At 35.8% G+C, this 15,907-nt stretch overlaps 1 protein-coding gene across 14 annotated transcripts in view; it reads right to left on the bottom strand.

Moving 5' to 3' along the window:
• Positions 1-15,907, bottom strand: part of LOC143244174 (protein retinal degeneration B-like) — a 73,340-nt gene that overhangs the window by 45,656 nt on the left and 11,777 nt on the right. For 3 of the 14 annotated variants that reach the window (XR_013024937.1, XM_076488373.1, XM_076488379.1), the window contains exon 1: positions 8,095-8,341. The exons of 9 other annotated variants lie outside the window; for them this stretch is intronic. The gene's annotated coding sequence lies outside the window, so the exon portion shown is untranslated. Of the gene's footprint in view, positions 1-900; positions 926-8,094; positions 8,342-15,907 lie in introns of those variants that run through there. 2 more of the 14 variants (XM_076488391.1, XM_076488377.1) reach the window with 2 other exon arrangements.

Genomic DNA, 15,907 nt, shown 5'->3' with positions numbered 1-15,907 from the left:
ATATATATGCGTGTCTATACATGAGCATACATAAATACAATATACACATATATATAAATATATATCCTAGACGCACGATGTAACACTTTCGAATTACCCCTATCCGGACTGGAGGGGTGCGACCGATACTTTTTCATTTGATGATAGGATGTACTCCATATACGATAATATGCTTATTGTCCGTTAAGGCTTCACTTCTCTTATAGATGTGTTATTAATTTACTAACTGAATTTCTTTGTAAACAGCTGTTTTGTTAAACGTAAAACTGGTGTATCGTAAAAAATGGAAAAAGAACAACTGTGCTTAATCAGGTGCTTTTTCTGTTGTTGTTTATCATCACTTATGCAGTAATGTTTTCTGGTATTTCTATAATGCTTTAATTTTGTTTCTTTAGAGATAAACTTCTGAGGTCCAACATTACTTCTAGACCTTTCGGATACCTACTGTAAAGAATCCAAGCCCACATACATGAATTCTTGACAAAGAAGCTATCTAGTGTGTTTGCGTGTATCTATGATTTATTGAAGATAAATTCGTACAATATATAGACAGCACACAATCTACTTATTTTAAAATAAACATATTCAAAACAAGTCAACGTATGTACAAAAATTCTTTACACCATAGGAAATCAGAGTTTTAGATAAAACTAAATCATCCTCTTTCTTGTCAAAATCCACATGAGCCAATTGAGTTACTTTAGAATTCACTGACAAGATAAATTGTTTTTCTCTACTCTTAACAGTGAATAATTCACTTACGTTGCACAGTGAGTTACCACAGTTAAATTTCGAAGTACAAATAATTGTAACCATTTCGTCAGAATCCCCACAGACGTGTACAGTTACTTTAGACAAAACAAATTATTCCCCTTACCTCTATTAAACTATGAAACTTACTTTAATATATCGCCTGTTATGGCTAATCACGCACACGGCGAATAATTTCACGTTTTCTTTCGCTAACTTTCTAACTGAACAGCACTTTCACTTCTTCTTTACGTCACCTGGTCGCCTATATTTGTAAATTGTTCATTGAGGCCTCGAACTTTCTTAAACAAGACGAGCGGCGATATAACATGCCAATAACACACAGTTGACGTAACGAGAAAATTACCAAAGATTAGAGTAACGTGACATCCACGATATTAGTAAAGCCCAAACAGCAATATAATTGCAAACACAACGTACGACTCGTACAGTTACGTAAGGAAACTTGTCACACCTAACACTTTTAAAACAGTCCATCTTCAATACTTCTGCTTAAAAACTAAAAAAAAATAACCCATTAAATATTAAGTAACAAAATAAACTAAATAATAACACCTATGTTAAACAGTCTTGTATATCATACATTCTTCTTCTGCCATCACACATGATAGGTGCTTGTCTGGGATATGTGCGCAAAAGCTACACAAAGAGCTATCTGCGCATACTCGTCCCTAATATTGAAACGACAGATGAGACACAAGACATCAGTCAACAGCAACTGCTATCATCACATCTGAGACTCACTCGTGTCTGATCGAACAGCGAGATTTTTCACTACAACTATTGTAGCACAACCACGGCCTCAAAGTATCGAGTGTGTTTTTGCTGCAACGGGACGTGAACCAGAAATTATAGGGCACACATTTCTGGGCAAGCTAACCAATATGTCACGCCCGACAAAACAGGCACTCATACAGATGTCTGTGATTTTGTATAAACAGTAAAGACAGTCCAGAGTAACTTAGATCCTAAATTACGCTTTTGTCCAATGACAGTTTACAGTAACTTAGGTCCCAAAGTTATGTTTTTGCTAATGACAGTCTGTAGTAATTTAGGTCTTAAAGTTTATGTTTAATAATACAAGAATGGTATGAGAAACTGGTTAACTTTAAACAGTGAAAGTACTTACAGAAAAAGTAACATGATGTTTACGACAAAATGTTCGTCATTACAAGATAGAACTATTAATTTTACAGAACGTTTCTATGGTATTTATTGACTTGCGTTTACTTGTGCATACATAATTCATGTTCCAAACTTCTTTGAACGGCTCAGTAAAAGCAGCCCTTCCTAAACAAGATTAGCGTCGAGTCAGACAGAGAAGCTCTCATGTAGGAATAGCAGTAGGTAACCAAAATGGTGTGAACTTAACTGGCTTCTGAACCGGACGTCAGTTTAGGGAATCTCTCTGTTTAAGAGGATTTGTAAAGCTATTAGGAAAGCCTGTAGTTCGCGTCAAATCAAACGATTTTTAAATGTTGACATCAGCAATCTCGAAACGTTCCTGTTCTAAATTAATTATAGAACTTTATGTAACCACATCAGATTTCCCGTTTTCATAAATTAATTATATAACTTTATTTAACCACGTCAGATTTCCCGTATTCCTAAATTAATTATATAACTTTATTTAACCACGTCAGATTTCACGTATTCCTAAATTAATTATACAACGTTATTTAGCCATGTCAGATTTCCCGTATTCCTAAATTAATTATATAACGTTATTTCGCCATGTCAGATTCCACGTATTTTTACATTAATTATATAACGTCATTTTAACACGTCAGATTTCACGTTTTCCTAAATTAACAAAAACGTCATTTAACACGCAATTTCCCGTATTCCTAGACTAATTATATAACGTCATTTAACCACGTCAGATTTCACGTATTCCTAAATGAATTATATAACGTTATTTAGCCATGTCAGATTTCACGTATTCTTAGATTAATTAAACAGTAAAACCTGTCTAGGGCGAAATCGCACGGAATCGAGTAAAATTTCCGGCTTAGACAGTGAACATGGATTTCCTTAATTATATATAATTTTTGATCAGAACGTTACACTTGCTTGACTCAAGGGAAGTAAGACGTTTGTGAATAAAGTTATTATACTGTTTATGCTATATTTATTAGAATAAGAACAAAAATAGACATTCAAAATATACATAAGTACACAAAATTTTAATTACATTTATTTGAAGAAAGTGTCCAATTTCAACTGTTTCGTTTTTTTCAATGGTCTTTCTCGTGCGGTTAAAAGAGAACGCTAATTCTACGACCTTTCCAGGAAGTTCATTTTCCCCCTTCATTTTGGCATACAATTTGATAGTGTTAATATATCTTAACTCTTACGATGAAGTACGAATTTCTATTTCCTCACTATCTTTTCCATTCTGTTCATCTTCTGAACCTCTCATACTGTTACTATCTTGCGATTCTACTACAGATTTTAAATCAGTTTCTGTTAAAACATTCTTGTCAACGTTCACAAAACTTTCCACGTTCACAGAATCATCTGCATCAATTTTCTCAATCAGAGTTTGGATTTCACTAGAATCGTCATAACAAACAACTTCTCCACAATCTTTGCCATTATCAAGAATAAATCCACAGTTTCGAAAGTAGTTTATTACGTATTCATCTTTTACGCATTTGATTGAATGACTTAAAAATGCAATTGCATCTAACACGTCAATTTTCATGATCATTTCAGATGTTCTCTCACAATCGTCCATGTTTGTAATAATATGCTGAAGCATCAATAATCTGTATTTCAATTTTATACACTGTATAATTCCATTATCTGGTGGCTGTAGAACTGATGTTGTACATGGAGGTAGAAAGACTAAACAAACGTTTGAAAGTTGAACTTTTGGGTGACAAGTTGTATTATCTAGGAAAAGTAGAATATTCCTATTTTATTGTTCCATTCTTTAGTTTAATATAACACTTGTCATCCACACTTTATTATTAACTTTCCATTCCACAGGAAGTTTATTCTTTATGAAATTTTTGAAACACCGCGGATTTTCACTTTTACTTATTACCCTTATTTCCATCAGCAAATGCGACCAAAAGTAGTCAATCGTTTTTTCGAATAGCGACCTTCAGAATAATGACGGCAGAAAAAAGAACAAATACTTACTGCAACAAAATGACCGAGAATTTATTAATGTTTAAACAAATTATTAATTAAAAAGAATTTATTAATATTTAAAGAAATTATTAATTAAATAAGAAATTAATATTTAATCAAAAACATTTTTTTTGCGTTACTCAGGTTCTAATCCCACTTGATATCAACAAGTACGTGAAAGATAGTTTTCCGTCCGCGTTACGCAGGTTCCACCATATAGAGGGCCGTTTATAAGAAAAATCTTATGATAATGCTGCAAAATTTTGATATTTCCAGCTTGTACAGGTTTCCGACTTAGGTTTAACTGTATAACGTTATTTAAAAGTGTCAAATTTCACGTATTCATAAATTAAGGTCTGGCCTACTTCTCATGTGCCGCCTTTGTCTCGCTCTCCTTTCTCACCCATAATTTTCATACTGTCCCACCTCACTTCATTACCTTAAACAAGTCAAATACAAAATACAGGAAGACTCCCACGTAAAAGTAAATAATCCTCCATGAGCAGGGACGAAGAGGAACTCCAACGTTTTTGATCACCCCTGCTGGGATGGGAAGAAAATTCATCAGATTCCTCTCTCTCTAAACTGAACCCCTGCTAAGTTCGTTTCGTTTCCTGAATAAATTATATAACGTTACTTACCCGTGTTAGATTAAACCGAGCTGGAGTTACACAGACTAGAGAAAACTACTCGAAAAAAACAATCCATGACATCAACACGTTTACAATTTTAATATTTGTATAATCAAGCGGTATGTAGGTATATGTACAGAACATTAAACTCAGACTGAAATAAAGTTTCATACATCCTTCATCAATTTTTGGGATGAGAAATAATTAGACAGAAACATACCGTCAGACAGTAACAAACAAAACGTTAAAAGAGCATTATTCGCACACTCATCCTTCCCAAAGGTCAAACGCCGTTAGTGGAAACTGAGATGTTGAAAATTTATTTGCTTCGTTTGGGTCACTGGAAATATTAAAATGATTCAGTATTCACGAAAGTCTGTGATGTGTTACACACTGAGTCATTAAGTACGGTGAGATAAACTATGATGTCAAGGTTTTTATATAACGGCTTTAGTTAAGCAACTTCAAGAACGAGGACACCAACTAGTAACTTGAAACAGCTTTAGTTAAACAACTTCAAGGGCGAAGACACCATCAACTGGTAACTTGTAAAGGTTTTAGTTGAGCAGTTTCAAGGACAAGGACACCAATTAGAAATGTGTTAAGTAACTTCATGAACGAGAACCCCAATTAGTAAGTTATAAAGGTTTTAATTAAGCAACTTCAAGGACGAGGGCACCAACTAGTAAGTTGCAACGACTTCAGTTAAGCAACTTCAAGTAAGAAAACAGCATCAACTAACGACTGTACACGGATGTATAATTTAGTAACGATACTACAGTATTTCCGATTTAGCAGTATAGTTAAGCCTAAAGCAACGTTTCTATATCGTCCTTATTCTGTAGTTGTAAAAGTAATTTCTGAATACGATATAAGTTGCTCGTATGCTCGTGCACTGGATTACACAGTTATTGCACAGTTATTACAACATAAATAAGCTAAGAACACTTTCGTAACATCAAGCCATATATCAGTTGAACACATCTGTTTTTTGTTAAAAACAAGTGACTAATTTTACGCTTAAAATGTATAATTTATTATCAGTTAATCCTATACTTATGAAGGTTGTGTTATATAAGCACACAAGGAATTCCTAGTTTTCTAAGTTTCAAACAATTTTCGTCCATGTCATGTATCTCTCTTAACAGATATGCGCACAAAGTTGAATTATTTATAAAAAAGTTAAATCACTGTCGTGCCTTTACAATGCACATGGGGTCGCTAGTTTCGGTCTATGGTTTCAAATAAAACAAGCGGGTAAGAATAATGGCACAATGCACCTGGACAGGATTTCAATCCATCGCATATTAACCTTTCATTTAATATCCAGATACCCATTATACAACTGCGTAGACTGGAATACATGGGATAAAGAATTTTGCTCAAGGACATAAGAGTACAACGCGGAACATCGCGAATCTATCGAGCCACTAACTAACGGATAGTGTACTGACATTATCCTGAGTGGGAAAAACAAGGACGCCCTTATTAAAGCGATACAAAAGTCATCTGCATCTCCTTCTCCATGAGTCATCAGTTGACCTACTTGGCACAGTCGGTCTATATCCAATGTAAGTGCCGCTTTTCAGTTATCCAGAGCGTCCCAAAGTTGAAAACCGGCGAATAGATTTTTTATTTTCGTTCATCATCATTCTTCAACAGGCCTAGCGCCTACCTTGTTTTAGCAATAACTACAACTTTTATTATCATTTGTAAAGCAAAATATTCTTCACAATATCTGACTACTTTTTTTTAAATTATTATTCTGTGTAAAATTTATAAAACTTTAGAATACACCTGATAACCTGGTAATCGACGTAAGCCTATCTTATAAAAAACAGGAGTCAAACAAGTATTAGGAAAAATTTATCGCTGAATACAAGAGCTATATAGGGCTGGTTACTGGACTCGATAAAAATGGAACCAAGCAAGTTTAAAAGGATGGAAGCGAACATATCACTTAATCCGGCTAATGATCACATAGCAGACTAAGGTCTTGATATAACACGAAGAATTACTGTTTTTTTTTGTGAGATCCAGTATTAAATTTTGTTGTTGTCGTTGCTGAGTGCAAGGCTATATATATATAATGGAGTATTTGCACCGTGACTATTGTGGGTATCTCAATCTGAATTTTAGCGTTATAAACCTTCAAGTTTATCGATTAGCAATTGCAAATTCGAACATATCCCCTGTAAAGGATGAAGTGATAGTGGTTACACAGTTATTTTATTTACAAAGTAGTTTACTGCCTAACTGTTATTATGAAACAGATAATCATTTAATTGGTTTCAATTGTCTTTGTATGAATTTCTTTAGCACAAACCAAATTCACTTCGTTTTAAGAAACGTTTTACTTTTCACTTTTTTGTAATTAAAACATAGCTAAAAAAAGTTTTTTTCTTCTCCTTTATTGAATGATATGTATGTGGTATAAATTCTTTTTGACAGTTTGGTCCCCCCACACTAAATACTACATCATGAAGTGATTTTGTGAAACATAAAGTAACCAAATTGTTAATTTTTACTTTGGAAGTTTGTTGCGAAGGGTAATAGCACACAACTGTAGTTTCCACGGCAACCAAAAAGATTAACGCAACACACACATCTGTTAGGTACGTAAGGTGTGAACCGCAAGGTGAAAAACAAACTTGAAGGTCTTATTTCACACGTACGAAGGAATAAAACACTGATACCGTACACTGTTGGTGTTACAACTCGACAGTGTGTGGCACCTATCAATCGTGCTAGTGAAAATTTCGCCGATATAATCAGAACAGTGTTTCTAACAGCCCAACTTTTGTTTGCTCAGAGATTTCTGTAGTGTCCTGAGATTTAAAAATATACATTCATACTTACTAAAAAGTCCCAAAATTTATCTTTATTGTAATCCCAGGTGCATGTTTAAAGAAATTAAAATCTCTAGTTCAGACGTAATTTTTCTTTTCCTTTTTTTGCAGTAATTTTAAATTACGTTATTGGTGCCGCTGTTATTTCATTACTAACAAACACCCGACTAAAACAGTATAAAGGATATGAATAATTACCTCACGTTTTACGCACTTACATGTATGAGTTATCATCTCGTACGTACGAAATACGACCTTTATTTTCTTTTTCCACCACCTTGCGGTTGGGGACTTCCGCAGTGAAGTAACATTTTAAACACTTCACGTAATCCATTCCACGCACATGTGAATGGACATTTTCACACCGAACTTGTTTAGTAGCTCGTCGTTTAAGTCAGCTGGCATCAGCCATATTCCCCTCCCTCTGTGATCCATATTAATGTAGCAACGTTGTTCCATCTCATTCTAAACCTTTACGTATAATACTAAGTTATCTATATAAACAAGTATGTATCGTTGTCAATGTTCTTACGGCATCAAAACCATTAGAAAGTTGTTTTTATCCAGTTGTACACATTCTAAAATATCCTAAACTTAAAATGCCTTTTTTTATCTTCAGCACTATAATACAGTATACGGCAGACTTTTTTTATGCTTTGAGTAAGGTATACGACACATAACACACCACTACAAGTGCTTACCGTCTCAGGGCCTTTACGAAGGTGTTTCCAGTAGTTTCTATGAACTGACCGTTGCTACTTGCAACAACCAGATCTACCTTCATTCGTTATTTATCCAGAATGCTGGATATTATGATCTGATGAACATACAAGATCGCTACCACGAAGCCATGTTGAATAAGCACTTGAAGCCTCGTTTGTTTCTCCATCTTAAATCTATTTCATCTCGCACAAGCCTGACGAGCGCGCACCCTCCTCGCGCACCGCGAGTCTGCGCTGCGGGTGCCAGCGATTCCTATAGCACATCTACGTTATCGATAATTTTATAACCTACTGCGTCTATGCGTATACGTGATATTTAAAGACGTATATAAATATACAGTTAAAAAGAATACAAATTCAAACGCTTTTCAAGTCCCATAACAATTAACATAACTCACAAATACCAAGTTTTAACAGCCACTTTCTTAATTTAGCCTGAAATATTTAGATCTACCTAAACAACAAACAAGCTACTATCTTTATGTTAGGTAGGCCTGGCATGGCCGAGCGCGTAAGGCGTGCGACTCGTAAACCGAGGGTCGCGGGTTCGCACCCGCGTCGCGCTAAACATGCTTGCCCTCCCAGCCGTGGGGGCGTTATAATGTGACGCTCAATCCCACTATTCGTTGGTACAAGAGTAGTCCAAGAGTTGGCGGTGGGTGGTGATGACTAGCTGCCTTCCCTCTAGTCTTACACTGCTAAATTAGGGAGGGCACAGATAGCCCTCGAGTAGCTTTGTGCGAAATTCCAAAAACAAACAAAACTTTATGTTAGGTATATTTTTTATTGTTTTCCCTACGAACTTTAATTAAAATTCAGCAGGTTTCCATAGCATGAATTCACTTCTTGTACCACATCACTATATGCACATCATTTCGAGCATACCTGGTCGGGCGTGGCCTATTAGTGGTTAACGTGCTGGACCGTGAACATTGAGGTCCAAGGTTCAGATTTCGTTATAAAAAAAAATTCGCTTCGCACATTGAAGTCATGCATGCGTTATAAGAATGGCAGTCAAATCCAGCATATTCGATTACGGTAGCTGGTGACAGCGTGTGTTTTTGCTCAGCCGATCTCCCTGCAGGTCCATCAACTTAGAAATAGAGACGACAAGAAAAGTCCATTTGTTCAGAATCAGAGATGGTAGCGCATATAGCCTTTACGGAGTTCTGTTAATTTCTGAAAAACAAACTAACAAAAAGCAATTATCGAACACAGACTCACCCTTCAGGAAGCTGATTCAAATACGTTTCGAGCACAAGTCAATCCGATTTTAAAACATTTTTATCACTGACTCACTTCATGTATCTCGATCATAGACCTATTTCAGTTATTTTTTATTTTAAAACGTCTTTGCTGGCTGTTTTTTGTATAATCAATATTTCTCAAACGGTTCAGCGGAAGGTTAAACTAGGATAATTCCAGGGCTGGAAGAATGTTACTGGATATGTTCATAACCTATTTTCTTTTGGGAAAGGAAAAGCAGGAGGAAATCGTACTGAAGTTTACTGGATTAGATTAAATAAAAAACATATACCTTAAGTTTCTTTATGCTACATTCTGGGGACAGTAGAACGAGGAAATAAAGATTTATTGCTTATTTAGTATTTTCATGCAAATATTCACAAGGTAAATTTGCGCATAACAGTCCTTAATTTTGAAAATATAGATTACAGGGAAGGCATTCACCGTGTTGGACCGATTATTTGACTGTAAAATTCATAGCTTATAATCGCAGCCGACCATTGGTCCCCTTATCCTGTTCTAGCCTGTCATATTCTGGAATGAACAGATGTCATGCGCACCAGATGTTCACTCAAGTCATCGCTAATTCTTGCAACTAATCCACATGCAGGCTGTTCAGTTATAATGCAAATTTTGCAGACCTAAGAAAACATGTTATTACACTTTTTTCCTTCACGTCATTTCTCAAAATGTGGGTCGCCTTATATTCGAGATCGCCCGAAAATCGGGTCAACATGGTAGTTAACAATTCCTATTATCAAGTTTTGGATTACTATCTGACTGAATAGTGGAATTTAATCACCACCCACGCATAGAAATTCGCAGCGAGTTTTTGTTTTTTAAATCAACGTGACGCGAACCATGGAAACTCAAGTTCATAGTCCAAGCTTGATAACTATAGGTCACGCCCAAACCAAGTTTAATATTTGGAAGGGAAATGTTTGGCTCCAGTTAGTAAAGATTTTTTCGACATGGTAATTAATGATTACCTTAGCAGCATTGTGGACCGAAACCTTCAATGTAAAAGAAGGGAATCGTTTAAATAACAGGTGGATTTGATTACTATTTCTATTTTTTCCATAGGTATATATACACTTTGGTTGGTTGGAATTTCGCGCAAAACTTCGGGAGAGAGGCAATATGCGCTAGTCGTCCCTAATTTAGCAGTGATACACTAGAGGGGAGACATCTAATCATCCCCCCCGCCAACTCTTAGATTACTCTTTTACAAACAAGTTGTGGGATTGACTGTCACATTATAACGCCCCAAAAGCTGAATGGGAGAGCGTGTTCAATGTGACAGAGATACGAACCCATGATTCGCTACAATCACCAGGCACATTGGCTTATCTGAACAACGAAAATAAACTGCCAATAATGAATTTGGGTTCAAAGGTACTTATTACGAGCATAACTTTCGTTTAGAATATCTTGTTAAACATTCTGCTGATACTAATTATAGTGCCTCTTCTCCAATGGCTAAGTGGTAAGCTCGAGAGTTTACAAAGTTAAATTCGCATTTTGATCCTTTCGGTGAATGTACTTCATTGTATAACTCTGAGCTTAGCAGTGATAAGAAAAACAACTGCAGAGCTAATACATTATAACTAATCATATCGAGTATTATCAATCGTATCATATTTATACTGATTTCATGTGTAGGATGTGCAATAGCTAATGGTTGTAACGCTCCATGCACCTGATTATATACTAATCCAATCACCAGCTTTAGAAACACTCTTTTTATTATTAGGATTATCCAAGTCTGTAATAACAGGTAATATTCGACCATGTAGAGCAACACTGGCGGTCTCCGAGCAACTAAAGTGTATGTCAATCATATTCGGGCAGGAAAGATCCCCTTGGTAACATTAATTTTACCCACTTAATCTGTTACCTGCTACACAAAAGCAGTGAATGTCTTAATGTATCGATACGTATAGTTTCTGGGTTATAAGTCCTAATTAAACATTCTGGAGCACCTTGCCAACTGACTAAAGGACTGGTTCGTCTTCGCTGAAAGGAATTTTTTAAAATAAACCAACCACTCGATCGAAACCTGTTGTTGACTTTTCTACTTAAAAAGTCGTTAATGCAGACTAAACGCAGAGGTTTGTTTACTTGTTTTAAGGCAAGGACTCATAGAGCTAACTACACCGCGAGGTATCGAACTCCCAATTTTAGCGTAAGAACGTAGACTTACTGCTGTTGTTGTTTGAAGTTATGTACAAAACTATACAATTGGCTATCTGTTCTCTAGCGTTATAAGTCCGCAGACAAACCGCCAAGGCTATCGATGGAAAAACAGAGTCCTGGCATGGCCAGGTGGATAAGGCACTCGACTCGTAATCTCAGGGTTCGAATCCCCGTCACACCAAATATGCTCGCCCTTTCAGCAGTGGGGACGTTATAATGTATCGGTCAATCACACTACTCGTTGTTAAAAGAGTAGCCCAAGAGTTGGCGGTGGGTGGTGATGACTAGTTGCCTTCCCTCTAGTCTTACATTGCTAAATTAGTGACAGCTAGCGCAGATAGCCCTTGTGTAGCCTTGCGCGAAATTCAAAACAAACACACAAACAATGGAAAACAGAAACAAAATCCTTTATAAAACATTTACACAATTACTAAGTAAAACTTTGAATAATTTATTTCCACGCGTCCATCAAACGAGTCACAATTATTGACGAAAAAGTATACACACATACAAAACACGGAAAAACAGTGGCTACATTGTCATCAAATGTTATCGCTGAATAACAGGCTCATATAACAAAACAAGTGTTCAAATGTCCAACCTAGAAGTCCTGAATAGCTCACGAACATCTTTGTACGTGTATTTTAAGCGGTGTTTTCAAGGTAACTCCTGGACAAACATACGGCACCTTCAGTACTCTTAACAGTGACTTAACACAAAACTCGGGGCCACTTTAAGAAACCAGAAGGATATTTGTATATGAAAATGTCAGATTGAAAGTTTCATCTTGAAAGACAACTTATGCTCAAGTGACTAAGCAAGACATTCGGCTGGCTTTAACAGGTGTAGCCGTCCTTAGTTGTTAAATGCTGATCACAGAAAAAAAGACAACCAATTAGTAGTGGTACCAACCGTTGCAATGTCATTGTTCGCTCTTTCGTCCTTACGTCTCGAACCCTAGACCTGTTGATCACAGTAGGACACAAAGTTCTGAACTCTCTTGCATCTCTTGTTATTTATTTATCATTTAGTGGCTTTATTGTAAATTAAACTCGGTTTAGTTACACCGATTTGTACAGCAGGGAATTATGACTTTAAGTAATTACGACGTATTAATAAATATTACTAGGTCATCATTATCAGATGAGATTACCCAGATTTAACTCTTACCTTATGATGATTCAATACTATGGGCCAAAACGTCTTTAATTCCTAGAATAAGAAGTTACCCACTATAAAAATTATTTCTTTAATCAACTTTTCGTGACTTCTATGGCATCACTTGTCTTATAACCATGAGAAACAAAGTTCTGGACCCACAAACAAGTCGTTGAGTAAAGAGCTGTGATTGACTTGTTAAAAGAAAAATTGTCCTTCGTCAGAAGTACTAAGTTACTTACCAAATGTTAAATGGTTTCACTGCCCAAATGTTTCAGTCCCCGAACATTAACAGTAACAGAAGTCTCCACTTACTAACTGATTACCATAATGTTACTGTTAAACCAGGAAGTTAGAAAAAAACTGACGCATTCCCCTTTTGGTTCCACTGCTTGGACGTTATCATATTACTACACCGCGTCAAGTCCAGTGCTCATTATGGTTAACCTCGGAGAAATAAGAAACTCTACATACGGGTCTATATATTCATTTACGGGTTCATTATGGTACCCTGGGGAAGCTTAAATTAATTTCAAACAGACGTTGTAAATACAGGTAGTATATACTCTGCACGTGCTCAAATTCATATTGTGTATGGTATAGGGGAAAAACTAATTAATATTACGTCTTTCGAAGTAACTAGTTTAACTAAATACATACATATAAAGAAACTTATACACACACGACTTCATACACTTATGTTTACTCGATTGTTTGCATAACTGTAAATATTTTATCTACCTACTTACTCCCTTTAGATCCTAGCTCCTTCAACTGTTTTCCAAATTGTTTGGATTTCTAAAGGAGCAACATCACTCAATCATTTTCTAAAGTTATAAGTTAAGCCTAAAGTGTAACACCGAATATCAAACGTACAACCAAATATTCCACACTTTGTTTAATGCGCAATACAAGAACTGTTATATCATCATATATAATGATTTATAAACGTTAAGTGTATGTTACTCACTATGTAGGCGAGGGCACTAAGTCACATACATGAGAGAATGCAGGGTACTTTTTTGAATAACTCTATCATACCTCTCGTTTAAAACTCATGTAAACCTAAACCACAGCTCTGGTGTGTATAAAATACGACAATCTCATATATTATACAAGGTTCTATAAGACTAACAGTGTGATTCATGGATAGTATTCTGCTGTTTAAACATTTAAACAGTACTTGTCTGTTACCAAACACCTTTCTGTTGGAACATAAACATTGTTCTCAGGTTTCTAACTAGTTTTTACGTTTACAGTATGACAACAGTTAAATCTTTCCCAGCTTACTGTAGTTACAAAAGACAATGACAATATTTTGAGTACTGGGCTTACAATTTGCAGGTCGCGGGATCGAAATCCGTTACCGATCACGTTCGTTCTTTCGGCCATGAGCGTTATAAAATGACAGTTAATTCCACAGTCTTTGATAAGAGTAGCTCAAGAGTTGGCGATAAGTAGTGTTGCTTGATCTCTTTCTGCGCATCTCTAATTTTTAAGGGATCAAATAATTTTGAGACAAATTCACCTGACAAACAAGACCATTTATAACAGACTTAAAACAAATTGAACATTTCTGTTTACAACACGTAACCAACAATCAAACTTTAACCCTTTCACAACCAAACAACGATTCAACCTTCTTATGTTTGTAGCTAATCCAGAAAATAGTTCGGATTTTATCCGTTTAAAATAGACCAACAAATGAGACATTCCTGTTTAGAGAAGACCTACTTTCAGAACTCTGGAAAACTTTGCTATTATCAAAAGATTCGGAACTCATTTTTCTCAGGAGTTTAGATTTATATCGCGATGTGATATACACAGAAGTGGCTCCACAACAAAATACCAGCAGTGTATATTAAAAATAATCTCCAAATTGAAGGGTTCGGACGTCGCTTTGCAGTTAGCGTACCAGACTGCTGTTCAAACTACAGAGAGAGAGAGAGAGAAAAACAACAAAAACAAAACAAAAAAACTTGTCCAATCAAGAGCTTTCTGCCTTTCTCTTAGCTGTATTAACCAATGAAAAACAACCTACAGTGGTACCATAATAAAAATTTTCAGAAAGAACAAGAATTCTACTAAGTTTTTACATAGCCAATGCAATATATGAATCGTATTTCCTTCCTTGTCCTACGAAGGGTCAGCGGCAAAACCATGGATATTAAAGCACTTAAAATTCGGATTTCTATTCCCCCACCCATTCCAGTGGTATGTCTGCGGACTTGTACTACTATAAACCGGGTTTCGATACCAGTGGTGAGCAGAGCAAGATAACTCTATGTGCTTAATAGCAAACAACTATTTCATTCGGTGAACAAAGCACAGATATCTCATTGTGTAACTTTGCGCTAAAATAAATAAACCTTCTAATGGTGCCGAAGGTTCTGCAAATTTAGCACTGGTCACTTTTATTCTTAATCTCCAACATGCCACCTATCAAAAAAAATTGTTACTTGTTCAGTATAAATAATTCAGTGGTAAAAGCGCCGCGGTGTGATTATATATTGAATTTTACATTGATTATCACTTTAAAAAAAAAAAAAATTGTACTGCTTCGCCCAATCAATTTACAAGTCTTTCAGTTTTCAGCTATAATGTATATTACTGACTGCTTAAACCTGATATAGATTTTCCTATGCGTCAAATATTCAGGGTCGTAACACTAAAACGATCTTAAGAAAACAAAATGCATTTATTTTTTTGAATTTCGCACAAAGCTACATGAGGGCTATCTGCGCTAGCCGTCCCTAATTTAGCAGTGATAAACCAGAGGGAAGACAATTACGCAACATCATCAAATACCAACTGTTGGACTATTCTTGTACCAACGAACAGTGAGATTGATCATAACATTATAACGCCCCCAAGGCTGAATGGGTTTGGTGTGACAAAATAAATTCAACACAGAAATTGTTGATTTTAATCTTTACACGCATTTTAAGCGCAACGAAAATTACGGATACGAAACTTTGTGCGTTCCTAGTAGTCGTGTCCCTGTGGGTCAGCTGTAATTTTAAGGACTTAAAACAGTAAAATTTCGGGTTATATTCCCATTGCCATCCGATACCCCGCTGTGTAGCTTTGAGCCAAGACAACAGTCTCATGGCCAAAACAAACCTGGAAGTTTTATCTGTTCTTTAATTTTTTTATCACATTTTAAACTGTTTTACAATCAACTGTTGTTGCG

This window comes from Tachypleus tridentatus, chromosome 2, assembly GCF_004210375.1.
Source record: "Tachypleus tridentatus isolate NWPU-2018 chromosome 2, ASM421037v1, whole genome shotgun sequence".
Lineage (NCBI taxonomy): Eukaryota > Metazoa > Arthropoda > Merostomata > Xiphosura > Limulidae > Tachypleus > Tachypleus tridentatus.
Note: the sequence above shows the minus strand (reverse complement) of the source record. Positions and strands in the feature narration are given on the sequence as shown.